At 42.3% G+C, this 18,156-nt stretch overlaps 1 protein-coding gene across 1 annotated transcript in view; it reads right to left on the bottom strand.

Moving 5' to 3' along the window:
- EMP1 (epithelial membrane protein 1) overlaps positions 1 to 7,721 on the bottom strand; it is a 30,158-nt gene extending 22,437 nt beyond the window's left edge. Inside the window, exon 1 of the mRNA XM_073586665.1 lies at positions 7,574 to 7,721. The gene's annotated coding sequence lies outside the window, so the exon portion shown is untranslated. The remainder of the gene's footprint in view (positions 1 to 7,573) is intronic.
- Between the last annotated feature and the right edge of the window lie 10,435 nt (positions 7,722 to 18,156).

Here is an 18,156-nt window from a genome sequence, read left to right on the forward strand (position 1 = left end):
GAAATGAGAGGGAATACGTGTTTCACTGTGATCTAGTAAGAGTACTATTGTAATCTCCAGTATCCATTTGTAGTAGCTATAGATCTAGCCAGGCCTTATATTTAGGTTGTTCCAGAATTATGGTTATCGTAATCTCTGTGTTCCAGTTGTCAGTGATGATTAGACGGACAATGAATTTTTATTAAGTTTCTATCTGTTTCAGGGCACAGGATAGTGCTGGAGTCACCACAATCTAGTGTAGTTTGTAAAGGAAAAGTACCAGCACCATCCCATGCTATACTCCTACTGTAACTCAACACCCTTAATATGTTTGTTCAACTAGATCTGACTACCGTGCAGAGCACTTACTAAAAGTATTAACACCCAACCCCAAAGGGTTTGGTCACCCATGTCATTCAAATTATCTGCTGTTCTTCCTTCTTTCTTCCTGATGCACCACTAAAAAGATTTACCTTGTCTCATTTAGGCATGAAAACCTCTGATGACCCATCCCGCAACCTTGTGCTATTAGCAGCAAACATCTCTGTACACAGCTAACAGAGATGGCCATGCGGCAACCGTTTCTTGTGTAACATTACTCAATTACTTTTCGTGCATTTCACAATGAATACATCCAAATACAATTCATTTTTAACATCATATGAAATCCTATATATATATATATATATATAATTATATTGTCTTAGTAAAATAGATTTATATTAAAACATACGATTTAGAGAAATGACTATGGAGAGGAAAAAAATCCATATTGAGGCTATGGAGTAATGAAACATTTCACTTTTTTTTAAACTCCTTTTGGTATCAGTAAATCATGGCAAATATTTAATCCAGTTACACCACAGCTTAGCCGTGGATCAGTTGACCGTCTACCTTACCGCAGTTCTCATATTTGGATACAAGCTTAGTTTCCTGATGCTTGCCAAAAGATAGTACATGGGATTTACACCTCGAGTCAACAGTGATTTAGTAATTGATGGTTTGGTTACTAATCGAGGTAAAATAAAAATGTATGAAGTGACAGAACTCAGGAACACAAAGTCAGTGTTGGCAGAGAGTTATTCAGGATTAAATTTCAGGAAACTTCACTCAGTGCCAACATTGACAATATTTCCTTAATAGCAACATAGAAGATACCAACCTACATGTGAATGAACAAGCGCTTAAAAACTTTGAGTTTATGTAGACGAGCGGAGGAGCTTCTGCAACTAGGAGAAAGTTCAGCAAAGTTGATTAAAATAATACTGCATCTGATTATCAATGGTCATAATTATTTATTGACCTAAATATGACAGTGTAACTTATGCAGTCTGTGACCACAGCTGAGCTTTGATGTGGTCATCAATTAACACAGAGGAGTTCAAAAGAAATATAAGGCTTATAGACTGCCATCAGAACCAGCTCATGGATGGATGGATGGATTCTCAGGAGATGACTTTCTGGATGTAGATGAGGTCAAGCATACTCACCTCCAGTCTGTTCATTCTCTAAGACACTGCTGGAGATAGCACTGTACAATAGAGAATGAAAAGAGGTGTGCATGTGTGACCTCCTTCCCATTCAGGCAAGTCTATTTTGAGGATTCATGGGGATCCCAGTACTGAATAGATTGTAAAGCATAAGCTTAGTGCAAACCCTTTAACTCATTCTGAAATCTGCTATGTACAGAGAAACATTGGGGCTATAGATGCCAGTTATAAATTAATAATGAAACTCTACTTCAAATGTACAGTGGGGAAAAAAAGTATTTAGTCATCCACCTATTGTGCAAGTTCTCCCACTTAAAAAGAGGAGAGGCCTGTAATTGACATCATAGGTAGACCACCACTATGAGAGTCAAAATGAGAAAACAAATCCAGAAAATGACTCACCTTGTCTGATTTGGCAAGATTTATTTAGAAAATTATGGTGGAAAATAAGTATTTACTCACCTAAAAACATGCAAGATTTCTGGCTCTCACAGACCAGTAACTTCTTCTTTAAGAGGCTCCTCTGTCCTCCACTCATTACCAGTAGTAATGGCACCTGTTATCAGTAGAAAAGACACCTGTCCAAAACCTCAATCAGTCACACTCCAAACTCCACTATGGTGAAGACCAAAGAGCTGTCGAAGGACACCAGAAACAAAATTCTAGGTCTGCACCAGGCTGGGAAGACTGAATCTGCAATAGGCAACCAGCTTGGTGTAATGAAATTAACTGTGGAAGCAATAATAAGAAAATCGAAGACATACAAGACCACTGATAATCTCCCTTGATCTGGAGCGCTACACAAGATCTCACCCTGAAAATGATCACAAGAACAGTGAGCAAAAATCCCAGAACCACACGGGGGGATCTAGTGAATGACCTGCATAGAGCTGGGACCTCTGTAACAATGGCTACCATCAGTAACTTGCACAATTGGTGCCTGACTAAATACTTTTTTCCCCCACTGTATTTTTAGCCACAAAAATATATACCTAAAGGGGTTATTCGGAATTTTGTTTTTTTTCTATGGGGTTGAGATCTGCCTTTTGTGCCTGGTTCTAATCTCTGCCAACTAATTTCAGTCACAGACCACTCCTGCCATTGATTCTGCTATTTCATTTGACCTCGCGTGGACAGAGTAGCTCTTCCTCTTCCAGCCTGCTCTGTTGATGGGCGTTACTGCAGACATAATGCTGATTGACATTTGGCTCCCCACAGTTAGGCCGCAGGGAGATTATAGTTAATCATCATGACGTTGGCAGGGACGTCCTGTCAACAAAGCAGAGCGGTAAAGAAGAAGCATTCTGAGCCTGTCTCTGTGGCCATTCTGAGCTGACAGAGATCAGGACTGGGTGGAACAGGCAGGTACTTAGCTACTACCTGCCTGTAAGATATTAGCCCACAACAAAAAATGTCTCTGAAGGTGTCACAACAGAGAAATTTCTAAACGGCACATATCAATAATTAAAAATAAGGCAGAGTGCCTTATGTTAATGTCCATATAGGACTCCATGTTACACTATGTTACGTAAAAAGACTTAATAAGCAAATTGAACAAGCATATGCAAACCAAACAACAGCATACATGGCTCTGTACAACACAAAGGATTTATGGAGCCAGGATACAGCTCATTTCTATCAGATAATTAATTATTTCATTGATCAGATTACAATGTATCAGTGCAATAATCACATATATGAAAGCCATTGTACTTTTTGTAATAATGTATACTTTGACATATGGTCAAAACATTTCCGGGAGTCAGCTATTGCAAACCAGTGGTGTATAAGAAGAGACAACAAGAAAAATTCCTTTGCGTTTGGCATTTAAAAACTCAAATTTTCTTAAATAGAGAAGTAGAGTTAAGACGTTAAGTCATGCAAGCGATGTGTAACCATTGTGTGATAGCAAGCATCAAATATCACACCAGCGACCCACCCCACCCATCTGCCAGATTTACAGTACTCTGACTCACTGTGTACTGAAAAACAAAATCCTAAGCAACCCAACCTATGTAGCGAGATATGTCGTGGTAGGCAGCGACACTGGGAAACCACAATGATTACGTAGTAAAAATATGTTTCTAAAGGGCAATGTTGTAGCTGCGGGAAGGCTCATCTCCTCCACACCCAGAGCTGTACTGTACAGAGGCACGGCCATTGAGGAATACAACAGATAATATATCAGCAGCCTGGATTTTATTCTGTATGTAAATTCCATATCTATACTGACACTGGAGTCAGGTACATGTTCTCGCCTGCTATAACATCAGTGCACTGAGAAGAGTTCTCATATCGAGATTGCTGTAGCCCTGAGGTTATAGAGTCATGACGGTACACTTAAGGCTTCAGCGCATACCTACCATGAATAACACCGGAGCGCCTGGGGCCATCAGTCACATTATGCAGGCAATTAAATGGCATAGCTGACATCTAAGTACTATCAGCCAGTGTGTCTGGATATTCAGGATTAAATAATGTATGTACAGATAGATTAGCTAAAAATGGCCAAGGATTTTTTTTTCTTTTCAAACTATTTAGTAAATCTACCTTTTTCAATCTAAGTAATAAGCAAGAATGTTATCACTCCCTATATTGTTATGCATTAACCATCAATTGCCAAATTATGCTGTCGGTATGTATTCTTCTCCCTATTTCCATATTAAGTCACTGATGAATTAATTAGGTAATTATAGATGACTATCAGGGGCATAATTATAGGAAGTGACAGGTTGCAATCGCACCCAAGGCTTGGAGCTAAGGAGCACAAAAAGTCCCCTTGGACTATATGGGAAGACCAATACTATTAAAGACCTGTGGTGGTGGCCCAGTTGGATATTATGTGTTGGGCTCATGAGGCTGAAGTTTGATAACTAGTAGAGTGGAACGTCTAATGCCATGAGTGAGTGCACAATCCATGCAAGCTATGGAAGACATCTCACTTAGGATCAGAATACAGACTTTATATCACATGGGGGGGGGAGTGGGGGTATCAGCTCACCAATATAAGTCATGGCAACATGCGGTCCATGTAGAGAAGCCTGGAAAGAAACGGGGCCAGTACCCCAGCAAAACAATGCACAAAATGGAAAGAGAATTACCAGTTTTGGTGATGGAAATTCTTTCAATTTTTGTTATATCACATAGTTGGTAAATTAACATCTGTAATTCAGATGCTAGAAGTTCAGCGGTCTACATCAGGTGAGGTTGAGATATATTGCATTAATTCTGTAGTTGCTAAAGGCCATGATAAAAATGCATTCATTTTTACACAGAAGAAAAGTGACAATGTGGTTAAATAAAAGACCATGATTTAGATCCCACCAATATTCCTGACTTGTCCTGCAGTGATGATAAGCCAACTATGCATAAGTCATCACTGCAGCCAATCCCTGGTCTCAGCGATCTTGTGCCATCCTTGCAGGTACCATCACTAGGCCAGTGATTGGCTGCAGCAGTAACATCAACAGCATCACCAAAGCGGAAGCACTGGAGGGCAGAGGTTTTTCCAGGTTTGTCACAATTATTATTCTTTTACCACACTGCCGGCTTTTAGACATTTTTTTAAATCGCGGATATCAGTGTGATCTACTTATGATCAGTCAGATCTACCAGTAGATCCCAATCTAATGGCTGCCTATCCAGGATCTGCATGGTTTACATCTATACAAATTATGCAAGTTTTGTCAACGTTTGCGAGAAATAAGCTTTGCTTACTTCATACAAGATCTCCCATTTCCTCATATTTATTATTTTAATGTTCTATGTTATTGGAACACTTCTTTCACATAATTACACATACTTTACCAGTCAGTAAATCCTCTATTTACTTATATTCTGTATACATATGAGCCAATATTTTACTAGGAAAGCTTCATTACAGCATTAGTACAAAACAAAATATGAAAAATATGATTTTTCTGAAATTGTGGGCTGATTTGGATGAACCTTGGTCACCAGCTCTCTAATATGATGCAGTGACAGATTTCCATTAGCAGTGGAAGTTCTTCCTGGTTTAAGAACAGGAAAGCACAGGAATATGAAATTTCTAATTAAGGCCTGAAATTCTGCCAGTGAATGACTGAATCAGGTGTATGATATACAATGAAGGGATGCAGTAGAAATGGTGAAAATTTTAATTCAATCAAAAAAGTACATTAATGTTTTGTCCTTCATCACAATGGTTCAGACTGCTGTTGGGACCATGTGTGGAAGCAATAACGCTATGATAAAAGCCATTATCATCACCAGTTGGGTGGTCTTCTCTGGCAATAGAATGGTTGTAGACTATTGCCTTTTTCACCACATTATTAGCCGTACTGGCACGTTAGCATTAGACTTGTATCTATAACTGTTCTCCTTTCTCTTCAAAGTGCTAGCTAACTGGAATTATTCTTTAAATCACATTATATCACAGAATTGCTAAAACATAGAAGCCCAACTAGGAAGAAAAGCTTGTGACACTCTAATCTGAGCAACACCCAGTATTGAGTAACCCTTACATTCGGGAACAAGGGTTACTTCGCTGTTCTTGCATACCAGTCCATTTTTATAGGCTCTGCGCCAGCTAATAAAAGTTTACTAAAAGTACCATAAAATAGCTTTAGTTGTGTTAGAAACATGATGTTTGAGTAATAAATTAACTATCAAAGTTCTAAAATTCAGGAAATAGCAAAACCTTCTGCTGTCCAGAAATTACAATTACAAACATGTAACATTATTTAATATGACAATTGATAAGTGATATTCATTTGCATACTGCTCTATATTTTTATTGAAACAAATGTTTTCCCAGATTCCTAATGATATTTTAGTTAGCACATTACATTTAGATTTTATTCACACATCAGTATTCTTTGATCAGTATCTCTATGCCAAACCTAGGAGAGTCTCCAAAACACTGAACAGGTGTCAATCTTTCAATTATAGTTTTTCTCTGTATGTTCCACTCCTGACTTTGGCATAAAACACTGATGCAAAATGCTGCCCAAATATTAAGCTTGTGAATAAGGCCTTGAAGTGTATTTTGCTGAGTTAACTTCCTATACTCACTGCTACAGATGGATTAAGCATCACTAGACTGAGGAAGCATCTGCATCCTAAACTCTGGTAGAAGCCCAGACACCCACCACCAGAAGTCCCGGTAACAATTTTTGATCCAGACCTGCTTTCCTGATAAGACACTGTATCATATAGAGGAAGATTGGCAGTGCCTGTCTCATCTGACACAACAAAGCCAAGGATGGACATACCATTGGTGCAACCTGCGCAGCTGCACAGGGGCCAAGGAGATAAGAGGGGCCACTCCACCTTCCAAAGCAAGAGGAAACCCACACAAACATGGGGAGAACGTACAAACTACTTGCAGATTTTGTCCTTGGTGGGTTTGGATCTCAGGACCCCAGCGCTGCAAGGTTGCAGTGCTAACCACTGTAATTACAAACAAAACCAATAATGGCTAATTCTTGCAAAGGTCCAGATGATGTAAAATTTATACTATTCATCCATACATTAAACAGTGACAGAGTCATGGGTGCCCAAGGCACAATCACATGCATGGGGAGTGAAGGTTAGCCAGTCTGTCGGGTACTACAGAAATGCTAACACAACTTACTGAAAATGTAGTGCTGGACATCTTTAGATGGAGACCACAAGGAGGACCACATAATAATATAGACAGTAGCTTTAACGTTATGCCAGATAGGTATATATTTGTAGGCACTAATGTCTTGCTTTGGACTGTCAGGTATGATACATGTTACATGTTACTGTTTGAAGAAAAATAAAGTTGTATATGTAGACATATTATTTTACTTCTTTTCTTGGTTTAATGAAATCTTTCCATGCATAAAGATAATAGAACAAAAATACAAAAATGCAAAGAACTAAAAGACAAAAAAAGAACAAACCCAGTCAAACCATATAAAGGTTTAGAGCCACTGGGTTTGCAGCAAAATATTCAATCACAGCTGAATAGACAATGATAATCATCTGTCTGAAAACCTCAGCATTTGTGTCGAATCTCCAATTCTTCTCATAGAAACGACTGTTCTACTTGAACTTTGTCAAAAAGCATGAAAGCAAATTTGTTAAAGAAATCTTACCGAGGAGAATGGTGTGCGCTTCCAGACGTCCTGGCTCACTTTTGGTGTAAATGGCAATACTTGGATAGCAATACTTCTCAAGCAGTTATAGGTTCTGTGTGATGCAATTAGGGTGGTGCCTGTGCGAGTTTTATAGGAACATATATATGCAGAGAACTATCAAGGAAAGAATTCAGTTACACCCAGGTTTTGGCAGCTGCATAGTTGCAAGGTATGGGAGGAGGCAGAAAGTTGTACTACGTTCTGTGCTGCGTGAGTCACAATTACATTTTTAGATGGAAAGAAAATGAATGACTAAAACTCACACAATGATGCACTGAGAATCCTTTGGAAACAGACTTGTTTGCAAAAACAGATTTATAAAAGGAAAAAAAAAGAGGTGCGGGTAACTATGTGGTAACCAAGTGAGTAGTCTGCGGTTGTACACCTCACATTGTAGAATTAGAGGGTTTTCCAGCATGAGATCATGATTTAGAACTGTATGGTCACTTATTGATTCCATTGAATGAACCTTCTTATCGGCTTGTGTTATATATTCTTCTCCCTTTTTGATCATTGAGCTCCACCTGCAGCCAGATGTAAACTGTAAGGTGCCGTTGGCTCAATGTTTCCAGTCTTTGTGCCGGCCACTCTGAGAACATCTAAGACACCTCTCGCCCTTCGGTATTCAGTTTTTAATTTTAAGGTTATTGCCCAAGCTAATATGAAAAGTCAGCAGTCACTCTATGTGACCCCAGGCTACCGATCCATGATGGTGCGCACACAGTCACATTTTCTCAGTACTCTCGCAGGTGGGTGGTCACGTGACCACATGTATGTGATTTACATAGTTGCAGTTGATTGTCGACTACAACCCCTGGCAAAAATTATGGAATCACCGGCCTTGGAGGATGTTCATTCAGTTGTTTCATTTTGTAGAAAAAAAGCAGATCACAGACATGGCACAAAACTAAAGTCATTTCAAATGGCAACTTTCTGGCTTTAAGAAAACCTAAAAGAAATCAAGAACAAAAAATGTGGTAGTCAGTAATGGTTACTTTTTTAGACCAAGCAGAGGAGAAAAATTATGGAATCACTCAATTCTGTGGGAAAAAATTATGGAATCACCCTTTAAATTTTCATTCCCAAAACTAACACCTGCATCAAATTAGATCTGCTTGTTAGTCTGCATCTAAAAAGGAGTGAGCACACCTTGGAGAGCTGTTGCACCAAGTGGACTGACATGAATCATGGCTCCAACACCAGAGACGTCAATTGAAACAAAGGAGAGGATTATCAAACTCTTACAAGAGGGTAAATCATCACGCAATGTTGCAAAAGACGTTGGTTGTTCACAGTCAGCTATGTCTAAAATCTGGACCAAATACAAACATGGGAAGGTTGTTAAAAGCAAACATACTGGTAGACCAAGGAAGACATCAAAGCGTCAAGACCGGAAACTTAAAGCAATATGTCTCCAAAACAGGAAATGCACAACAAAACAAATGAGGAACAAATGGGAGGAAACTGGAGTCAAAGTCTGTGACCGAACTGTAAAAAACTGCCTAAAGGAAATGGGATTTACGAACAGAAAAGCTAAACGAAAGCCATCATTAACACCTAAACAGAAAAAACAAGGTTACAATGGGCTAAGGAAAAGCAATTGTGAACTGTGGATGACTGGATGATGTCAGGAACACCACACTGAACTTGCTCACTGAGCCAGTGTGCGTGTCCCGAGTAAAGTGAACTGTGCTCAAAGATACCTGTGGAGCGGGCAGCAGCTGAGTAGGTGCGTACTTCAGAACAGCAGGACCTGGAGCAAGTGACTGCTGGGGGGTGGCCTAAACTCCAGAGAGCTAGGAGCTGCAAGATAACTCCTAGCAGGGTAACTGCGAGACAAAGTTACCAAGGGGCATAGACAGGGAGGATAGTCAGGACATAGCCAATGAGTCATACACAGAGATAACTGCAAGGTACAAGAGGGGCGAGCAGAGAGTAGTCAGATCACAGGCAATGAGTCATACACAGAGAGGGTAGCGCAGTACAGAATCAACAGGCAAACTCACAACGGGGAACAGAGCCGGGTCAGAACCATATAAACAAGCTTCAACAGCGAACAGGCACACAGAGGTCACCACACTCGGCCAAAGGCAAAAGTATAACTAACAGGGATTGGAGCTTCCCAGGGGTTTAAGAAGCTCTCCCAGAACCAAAGAGAGGCCACAATCATTAACCCCAGGTGTGCAGGTCAAAACCTGCACTGAGCTCCAGACATTAACCCCTGACGTGCAGCTCAAAAACCTGCACTGGGATCATGACAGTACCACCCTCTCAACGGGGGGCCTCTGGACCCCCAGGCTTCCCCAGGTACTTGGCATGGAAAGTTCGAACCAGGTGATCTGCACGTACAGAGCGAGCAGGGACCCATGAGTGCTCCTCTGGTCCATATCCCTTCCAGTGGACCAGGTACTGCAAAGAGCGGCGCACCAGCCGAGAGTCCACAATATGTCCGACCTCATACTCCAATTGACCCTCCACAAGCACTGGAGGAACAACAGGCTCGGAGTCCTCTTTGACAGACCCTACGGATTTCAACAGAGATTTATGGAACACATTGGATATTTTTAAGGAGGCGGGGAGACGCAACCTATATGCCACTGGGTTGACTATCTCCATAATCTCGTACGGACCAATGAACTTCGGTTCCAACTTAGCTGATGGTACCTTTAAGTTGTTGTTACGTGTGGAAAGCCAAACCTTCTCTCCCACCTGAAACATGTCTCCCGAGGCTCTCTTTTTGTCAGCAAAATATTTGTACCTCCCCTGGGCCCGAGAGATATTACGCTGGACTTCAGCCCAGAGGTTTTTTAACCGTTGAACGGACCCCTCTACCCCTGGACAACCGGAATCCACCTGTGAAATCTCCCCAAAATGCGGATTAAACCCATAGTTAATCAGGAATGGGGACATGTTGGTGGACTGACTCACCCGGTTGTTAAAAGTGAATTCCGCCAATGGTAACGCATCACACCAATCCTCCTGTCTGGCGGAGGTCAGACACCTGAGAATTTGTTCCAGGGATTGATTGGTGCGTTCTGTCTGACCATTACTCTCCGGGTGATATGCCGACGAGAAGGAGAGTGAGATGCCCAATTTCATACAGAACGCCCTCCAAAATTTGGCCACAAACTGCACACCTCTGTCAGACACCACATTCAGGGGTACCCCATGCAATCGGACCACATGCTGCACAAACAACCTTGACAATGTTTCTGCTGAGGGTAATGCTGCCAAGGGAATGAAATGGGCCTGTTTAGAAAGCCTATCCACCACCACCCAGATCACAGTATTGCCCCTGGAAGGTGGAAGGCCGGTAATAAAATCTGTTGTGAGTTCATTCTCTGGTTCACCAGTTGTGAGTTCTCCTTCCAGACTCCCTCTGGTGGTAACAGGAGGTAGTGAGGCTGATTTGATCGGTGGAGATCTGCCACCTGAGAATGAGGATGACGATTGGACCTCAGGAGTCTCAGATTGGATTTAAGACAGCCGATGCCCTATTCAGTTGCTGGTGATTCCTTCTGGCTTGTCAGCTCTTGGTTTTCAGCTCTGTTCCAGTCATCTAAAGCTAAGTTTTTCTGCTAATGTTCACACTTGATTTTGTTGGTCTATTCAGTTTTTTGGTGTGGTCAGCTAGCCCTGGCTGGGGGCTGTGCTGAATTTCCACTCTTATTTATCAGTATTTTGCCAATTTGCTTTTTGTCCCTTACTAGTTTGGTCTCTTTTTGCTCTGTCTCAGAATATTTCAGAGTGCTGATATAGTGGGAGAAGTCTAGTGACTTCAGGGTTAATTTTGCTATCAGAAGTGTTGGACATTATTTTTGTAGGGTTTTTTGCAGGTTGCAGACAGTGTCTTTCCTTTCCTTTCCGCTCTAGTTAGTTTGGGCCCCATCGTTTGCTCAGCCTGTTTTCCTGCCTGTGTTTGTGCCTTCCTCTTGTTTCACCGTCAATACATGTGTGGGGCTATCTATTCCTTTGGGGTCTGCTCTGGGGCAGTTAATTTTCCCCTTTTCATGCTTCAGGTTTATTTAGTCCTTCGGCTGTTATGAAGCGTCTAGGAAGGAACATCGTAGGTACACTCCACGGCTGCTGCTAGTTGTGTGGTAGGATCAGGGATCTGCAATCTGCATAGTTACCAACCTCTCTGGTTTTATGTGACTTTGCTTGTTTTGCTTTTTTCTCCTCGGTGACCCATTCATAACAGAATCACCAGCCATACCGCAGATTCTAGGGTACTCAAAAGCAGGAAAAAGTTGTTAAAAAAAAAAAAAAAAGTGTCAGTATTTTTTTTTTAATTTTTTTTCCTCTTTTTTCTCTGGGGCTGTAGGAGGATTTTTTTTCCTTTTTCCTAATGGAGATTAAGCAGTTGTCTGATCATGTGGAGCAGCTGGCTGCTGAAGTGCAGGGAATTTCCACCTACCTCATTCAGTCACATGCTGCTGAACCTAAGATCCCTACTCCTGATGTGTTTTCTGGGGATGGGTCTAAATTTCTGAATTTTATGAATAGTTGTAAATTATTTCTGGCCTTGAAGCCTAACTCATCGGGGAACTCTGTGCAGCAGGTTAAAATTGTCATCTCCTTGCTGCGCGGTGATCCCCAGGATTGGGCTTTTTCTCTGACACCTGAAAATCCTATTCTGACTAATGTGGATGCATTTTTTCAAGACTTGGGGTTGTTGTATGATGCACCTAATGCTGTTGATCAAGCTGAGAGAACCCTGTTGGCATTAAGCCAGGGTCAGGATTCTGCAGAGTTATACTGTCAAAAATTACGAAAGTGGGCTGTCCTTATTACATGGAATGATAGTGCTTTGTCAGCTCTCTTTCGGAAGGGTTTATCAGAGACCATAAAAGATGTTATGGTGGGATTTCCTGTTCCCTCTGGTCTGGATGATTCTATGTCATTAGCCATTGCAAGTTGATCGGCGTTTACGTGAACGTAAAACTACACGGGAGGCGCTGCCACCTTTTGAACAAACGTCTGAACCTATGCAATGTGATGAGGTTTTGTCTAGGGCGCAACGTCAGGAGTTTAGAAGGCGTAATAAGCTGTGTTTTTTCTGTGGAGACGCCTCTCAAATTATTTCTGTCTGCCCAAAACGAGAGAAACGTTTTGCACACACATTTGCTGTGGGCAGTATACAACCTAAGTTTCTTTTGGCAATTACTCTGATCTGCTCCTTATCCACGTTTTCCACGAAGGCTTTTGTGGATTCAGGAGCAGCATTGAATCTGATGGATTTGGACTTTGCTAAACGTTGTGGTTTTTCCATGACGCCTCTGCGGACGCCTATTCCTTTGAGGGGTATTGATGCTACTGCTTTGGCGGAGAATAAACCTCAGTTTTGGATCAGGTGACAATGCGAGTTGCCCCAGACCACCAAGAAAATTGTAGATTTTTGGTGCTGCATAATTTGCATGATACTATTGTTCTTGGTTTTCCTTGGTTGCAAAATCATCATCCAGTTTTGGATTGGGAATCTGGGTCTGTGGTGAGTTGGGCTTGTCAGTGTGTTCTTAGGGACGCTCCTGTTTTCTCCACCTGTCCTCAGTCTCATGATATTCCTGATTATCTAGCCGATTTTTCTGATGTATTTAGTGAGAGCAAGTCTGCGTCTTTGCCTCCTCATAGGAGTTATGACTGTGCAATTGAGTTGATGCCTGGGTGTAAATTTCCCAAGGGTCGGCTTTTCAACTTATCAGTACCCGAACATGATGCTATGCGATCCTATATTAAGGAGTCATTGGAGAAGGGTCATATTAGACCATCCTCATCACCTTTAGGTACTGGGTTTTTTTTTTTTGTGGCCAAGAAAGATGGTTCATTAAGACCGTGTATTGATTATCATTCCCTTAACAAGATGACGGTTAAATATCAGTACCCATTACCTCTGATGACTAATTTATTCTCCAGAGTTAAGAGTGCCTGCTGGTTTACTAAGCTTGACCTCAGGAGGTGTATAATCTTATTCGCATCAAGCACGGGGATGAATGGAAGACGGCGTTTAATACTCCGGAGGGACATTTTGAGTACCTGGTGATGCCTTTTGGGCTCACTAATGCCACTTCTGTCTTCCAGTCCTTTATGAATGATATTTTCCGTGACTTTGTGGATAAGTTTTTGATCATCTATCTGGATGATATTTTGATCTTTTCTAGTGATTGGGATTCTCATGTGGAACACGTCCGGACTGTGTTCCGGATTTTGAGGGAGAATTCCCTGTTTGTTAAGGGATCGAAATGCCTCTTTGGTGTACAGAGGATTTCATTTTTGGGATTTATCTTATCTCCATCGACTATTGAAATGGACCCGGCCAAGGTACAGGCCATTTATTATTGGGTTCAGCCCACTTCTTTGAAGGCCCTCCAGAAGTTTTTGGATTTTGCTAATTTCTATCGTAAATTTATAGGTAATTTTTCTGGTATTGTCAAACCACTGACTGATCTGACCAAGAAGGGCGCTGATGTCCTGAATTGGTCTCCTGAGGCTATCTCAGCATTTCAGGAGCTTAAGCAGAGATTTACTTCAGCTCCAGTTTTACGGCAACCTGATGTCTCACTTCCATTTCAGGTGGAGGCAGATGCTTCTGAGATTGGTGCAGGAGCTGTTTTGTCCCAAGAAGACCCTGTGACTTCTAAGATGAATCTCTGTGCCTTCTTTTCTCGAAAGTTCTCCCCATCTGAACGCAACTATGATGTGGAGAATCGGGAATTGTTGGCCATGAAGTGGGCATTTGAGGAGTGGAGACATTGGTTGGAGGGAGCTAGACATCAAGTTGTGGTCCTCACCGATCACAAGAATTTGATTTATCTGGAGTCGGCCAAACGCTTGAATCCTAGACAGGCTAGATGGGCCTTGTTTTTCACATGTTTTAATTTTGTGGTCTGTTTTCTTTTGGGCACTAAGAATGTTAAGGCAGACGCCCTTTCTAGGAGTTTCTTTGCCGATTCTCTTAGTGTGACCGAGCCTACTACCATCCTAGGTGAGGGGGTAGTTCTTTCTGCCATTTCGCCCGATTTGAGACGCGCCCTGGAGGAATTTCAGGAGGATAAACCTGAGCGTTGCCCTATGGGAAAATTGTATGTTCCTGACCAGTGGAGAAAAAGAGTGATGTCTGAAATTCATTGCTCCTCATTGGCTGGTCATCCAGGTATTTTTGGTACCAGAGATTTGGCGAGTCGGTCCTTTTGGTGGCCTGCCTTATCTCGTGACGTCAGGAATTTTGTACAGTCCTGTGGGACTTGTTCTCGGTCTAAACCCTGTTCTCGTTCTAGTGGGTTGCTGATGCCCTTGCCGGTGCCCAAGAGGCCATGGACCCATATCTTAATGGATTTTATTTCTGATCTTCCTGTCTCTCAGAGAATGACTGTTATCTGGGTGATTTGTGATAGATTTTCGAAGATGGTCCATCTTGTACCACTCCCAAAGTTGCCATCTTCCACTGAGTTGGTGCCCTTGTTTTTACAGCAGGTGGTTCGGTTACATGGGATTCCTGAGAACATTGTGTCGGACAGAGGAGTCCAGTTTGTTTCCAGATTCTGGAAAGCCTTTTGTTCCAATCTGGGAATTCAGTTATCCTTCTCCTCCGCATTTCATCCCCAGACCAATGGACAGACTGAGAGAACAAACCAGACCTTGGAGTCTTATTTGAGATGTTTTATATCTGCTGATCAGGATGATTGGGTCTCATTTTTGCCCTTGGCCGAATTCGCACTGAACAATAGAGCTAGTTCTGCCACTTTGATGTCACTCTTTTTCTGTAATTTTGGGTTTCATCCTCGATTCTCTTCAGGGCAAGAGGAATCTTCGTCCTGCCCAGGTGTGGACACTGTGGTTAAGAGAATGCAGCAGATATGGGACCAAGTGGTGGATAAGTTATCACTCTCTCAGGAAAAGGCCCAGCGATTTTCCAACCGGCATAGGACCATTGGTCCCCGGTTTAAAGTGGGTGATATGGTTTGGTTGTCGTCTAAGAATATTCCTATGAAGGTTGCATCTCCTAAATTTAAGCCAAGATTTATTGGTCCTTATAAGATTTTGGAAATTCTTAATCCTGTTTCGTTTCGATTGGCTCTTCCAGTTACGTTCAAGATCCATAACGTATTTCAAAAATCTCTGTTGAAGAGGTTTGTTGAGCCAGTGGTTCCTATGGCAGCACCTCCTGACCCTGTGTTGGTTGAAGGCAATGTGGAATATAAGGTAGAGAAAATATTGGATTCTCGTTTGGTTAGACGAAGACTCCAGTATTTGGTCAAATGGAAGGGTTATTGTCAGGAGGATAATTCTTGGGTCTCTGCCTCCGCTATTCATGCCAATAGATTGGTTTGTGCTTTTCACTGGGCCCATCCTGATTGGCCTGGTGGCGTGGATGAGGGTTCGTTGATCCCTCCTCAAGGGAGGGTACTGTTGTGAGTTCATTCTCTGGTTCACCAGTTGTGAGTTCTTCTTCCAGACTCCCTCTGGTGGTAACAGGAGGTAGTGAGGCTGATTTGATCGGTGGAGATCTGCCTGAGAATGAGGATGACGATTGGACCTCAGGAGTCTCAGATTGGATTTAAGACAGCCGACACCCTATACAGTTGCTGGTGATTCCTTCTGGCTTGTCAGCTCTTGGTTTTCAGCTCTGTTCCAGTCATCTAAAGCTAAGTTTTTCTGCTAATGTTCACACTTGATTTTGTTGGTCTATTCAGTTTTTTGGTGTGGTCAGCTAGCCCCGGCTGGGGGCTGTGCTGAATTTCCACTCATATTTATCAGTATTTTGCCAATTTGCTTTTTGTCCCTTACTAGTTTGGTCTCTTTTTGCTCTGTCTCAGAATACTTCAGAGTGCTGATATAGTGGGAGAAGTCTAGTGACTTCAGGGTTAATTTTGCTATCAGAAGTGTTGGACATTATTTTTGTAGGGTTTTTTGCAGGTTGCAGACAGTGTCTTTCCTTTCCTTTCCTCTCTAGTTAGTTTGGGCCCCATCGTTTGCTTAGCCTGTTTTCCTGCCTGTGTTTGTGCCTTCATCTTGTTTCACTGTCAATACATGTTGGGGGCTATCTATTCCTTTGGGGTCTGCTCTGGGGCAGTTAGTTTTCCCCTTTTCATGCTTCAGGCTTATTTAGTCCTCCGTCTGTTATGAAGCGTCTAGGAACATCGTAGGTACGTTCCACGGCTGCTGCTAGTTGTGTGGTAGGATCAGGGATCTGCAATCTGCATAGTTACCAACCTCTCTGTTTTTCTGTGACTTAGCTTGTTTTGCTTTTTTCTCCTCGATGACCCATTCATAGCAAAAATCCATGGAAAGATGAGTCCATGGCCTATCAGGAATTGGTAAAGGTATGAGTTCCCCAGCCGGCCGGATATGCGAGCTTTTGGAACGGGCACACACACCACAAGCAGAAACAAATTTCTTAACATTGGACCTTAGTGAAGGCCACTAAAAACCCCTGGCTACTGCCTCTCTAGTGGCCGTGATACCTGGATGAGCACTCAGCCTAGACTCATGAAACTCCTGCAGAAGTCTAGGCCACAATAAATCTGGAACAAACAATTTATCCCCTGGCCTGGTTGCAGGAGCTAGGGCCTGAGCCCTCAGAATTTCTTGTTCCAACTCAGATGAGACCCCCGCCACTACCACTAAGAATGGAGGATGGCTGCTTGGGGGGGAGACACCGGGTCAAAACTTCTGGACAGGGCATCCACTTTAACATTTTTGGACCCTGGTCGAAAAGTAATGGAGAACTGAAATCATGAAAAAAAGTGACCAACGGGTTTGTCTAGGAGTAAGCCTCTTAGCATATTCAAGGTATGCAAAAAATTTTTGTGATCCGTGACAACCGTGATAGGGTGAGCCGCCCTCCAATCAACTCCAAAAAAGACAGTTCCTCTACAAAAAACGAACATTTTTCCAATTTAGTGAACAATTGGTTCTCCCTGAGTCTCTGGAGAACTGTAGATGTTGCAAGTGAGATTGGCTGTCCGGGGAATACATCAAAATGTCATCCAAATAAATAATAACAAAACAGCCTATCAGGTCAGAAAACACCGCATTGATGAAATTCTGGAAAATAGCGGGCGCATTAGTTAACCCAAACGGCATTACCAGGTTTTCAAAGAGTCCTCCTGAAGTGAGGAACGCAGTTTTCCACTCGTCCCCTTCCCGAACCCTTATCAGGTTGTAGGCCCCCCGGACATCTAATTTGGAGAACCATTGGGCCCCAGCTAACTGGTTACATAAGTGTGGAATGAGGGGAAGCGGGTAACCTAACCGTTATCTTGTTCAGTTCCCGAAAGTCGAGGCACGGCCGCAAAAACCACCATATTTCTTCTTCACAAAAAAGAATCCTGCTGCCACAGGTGACACAGAAGGCCTGATATGCCCTTTGCGGAGACTCTCAGCTATGTACTCCTTCATGGCTTGGCGCTCAGGCCCAGACAAATTGAACAATCGAGCCTTAGGTAACTTGGCTCCGGGTACTAAATCAATGGCACAATCGTAGGGTCTATGTGGTGGCAGCGCCTCAGCCTCACTTTCGGAAAAAACGTCTTCGAAATCCT

This window comes from Dendrobates tinctorius, unplaced genomic scaffold (genome assembly GCF_039654945.1).
Source record: "Dendrobates tinctorius isolate UK_male_01 unplaced genomic scaffold, ASM3965494v1 ptg000094l, whole genome shotgun sequence".
In the NCBI taxonomy this organism is placed as follows: Eukaryota; Metazoa; Chordata; class Amphibia; order Anura; family Dendrobatidae; genus Dendrobates; species Dendrobates tinctorius.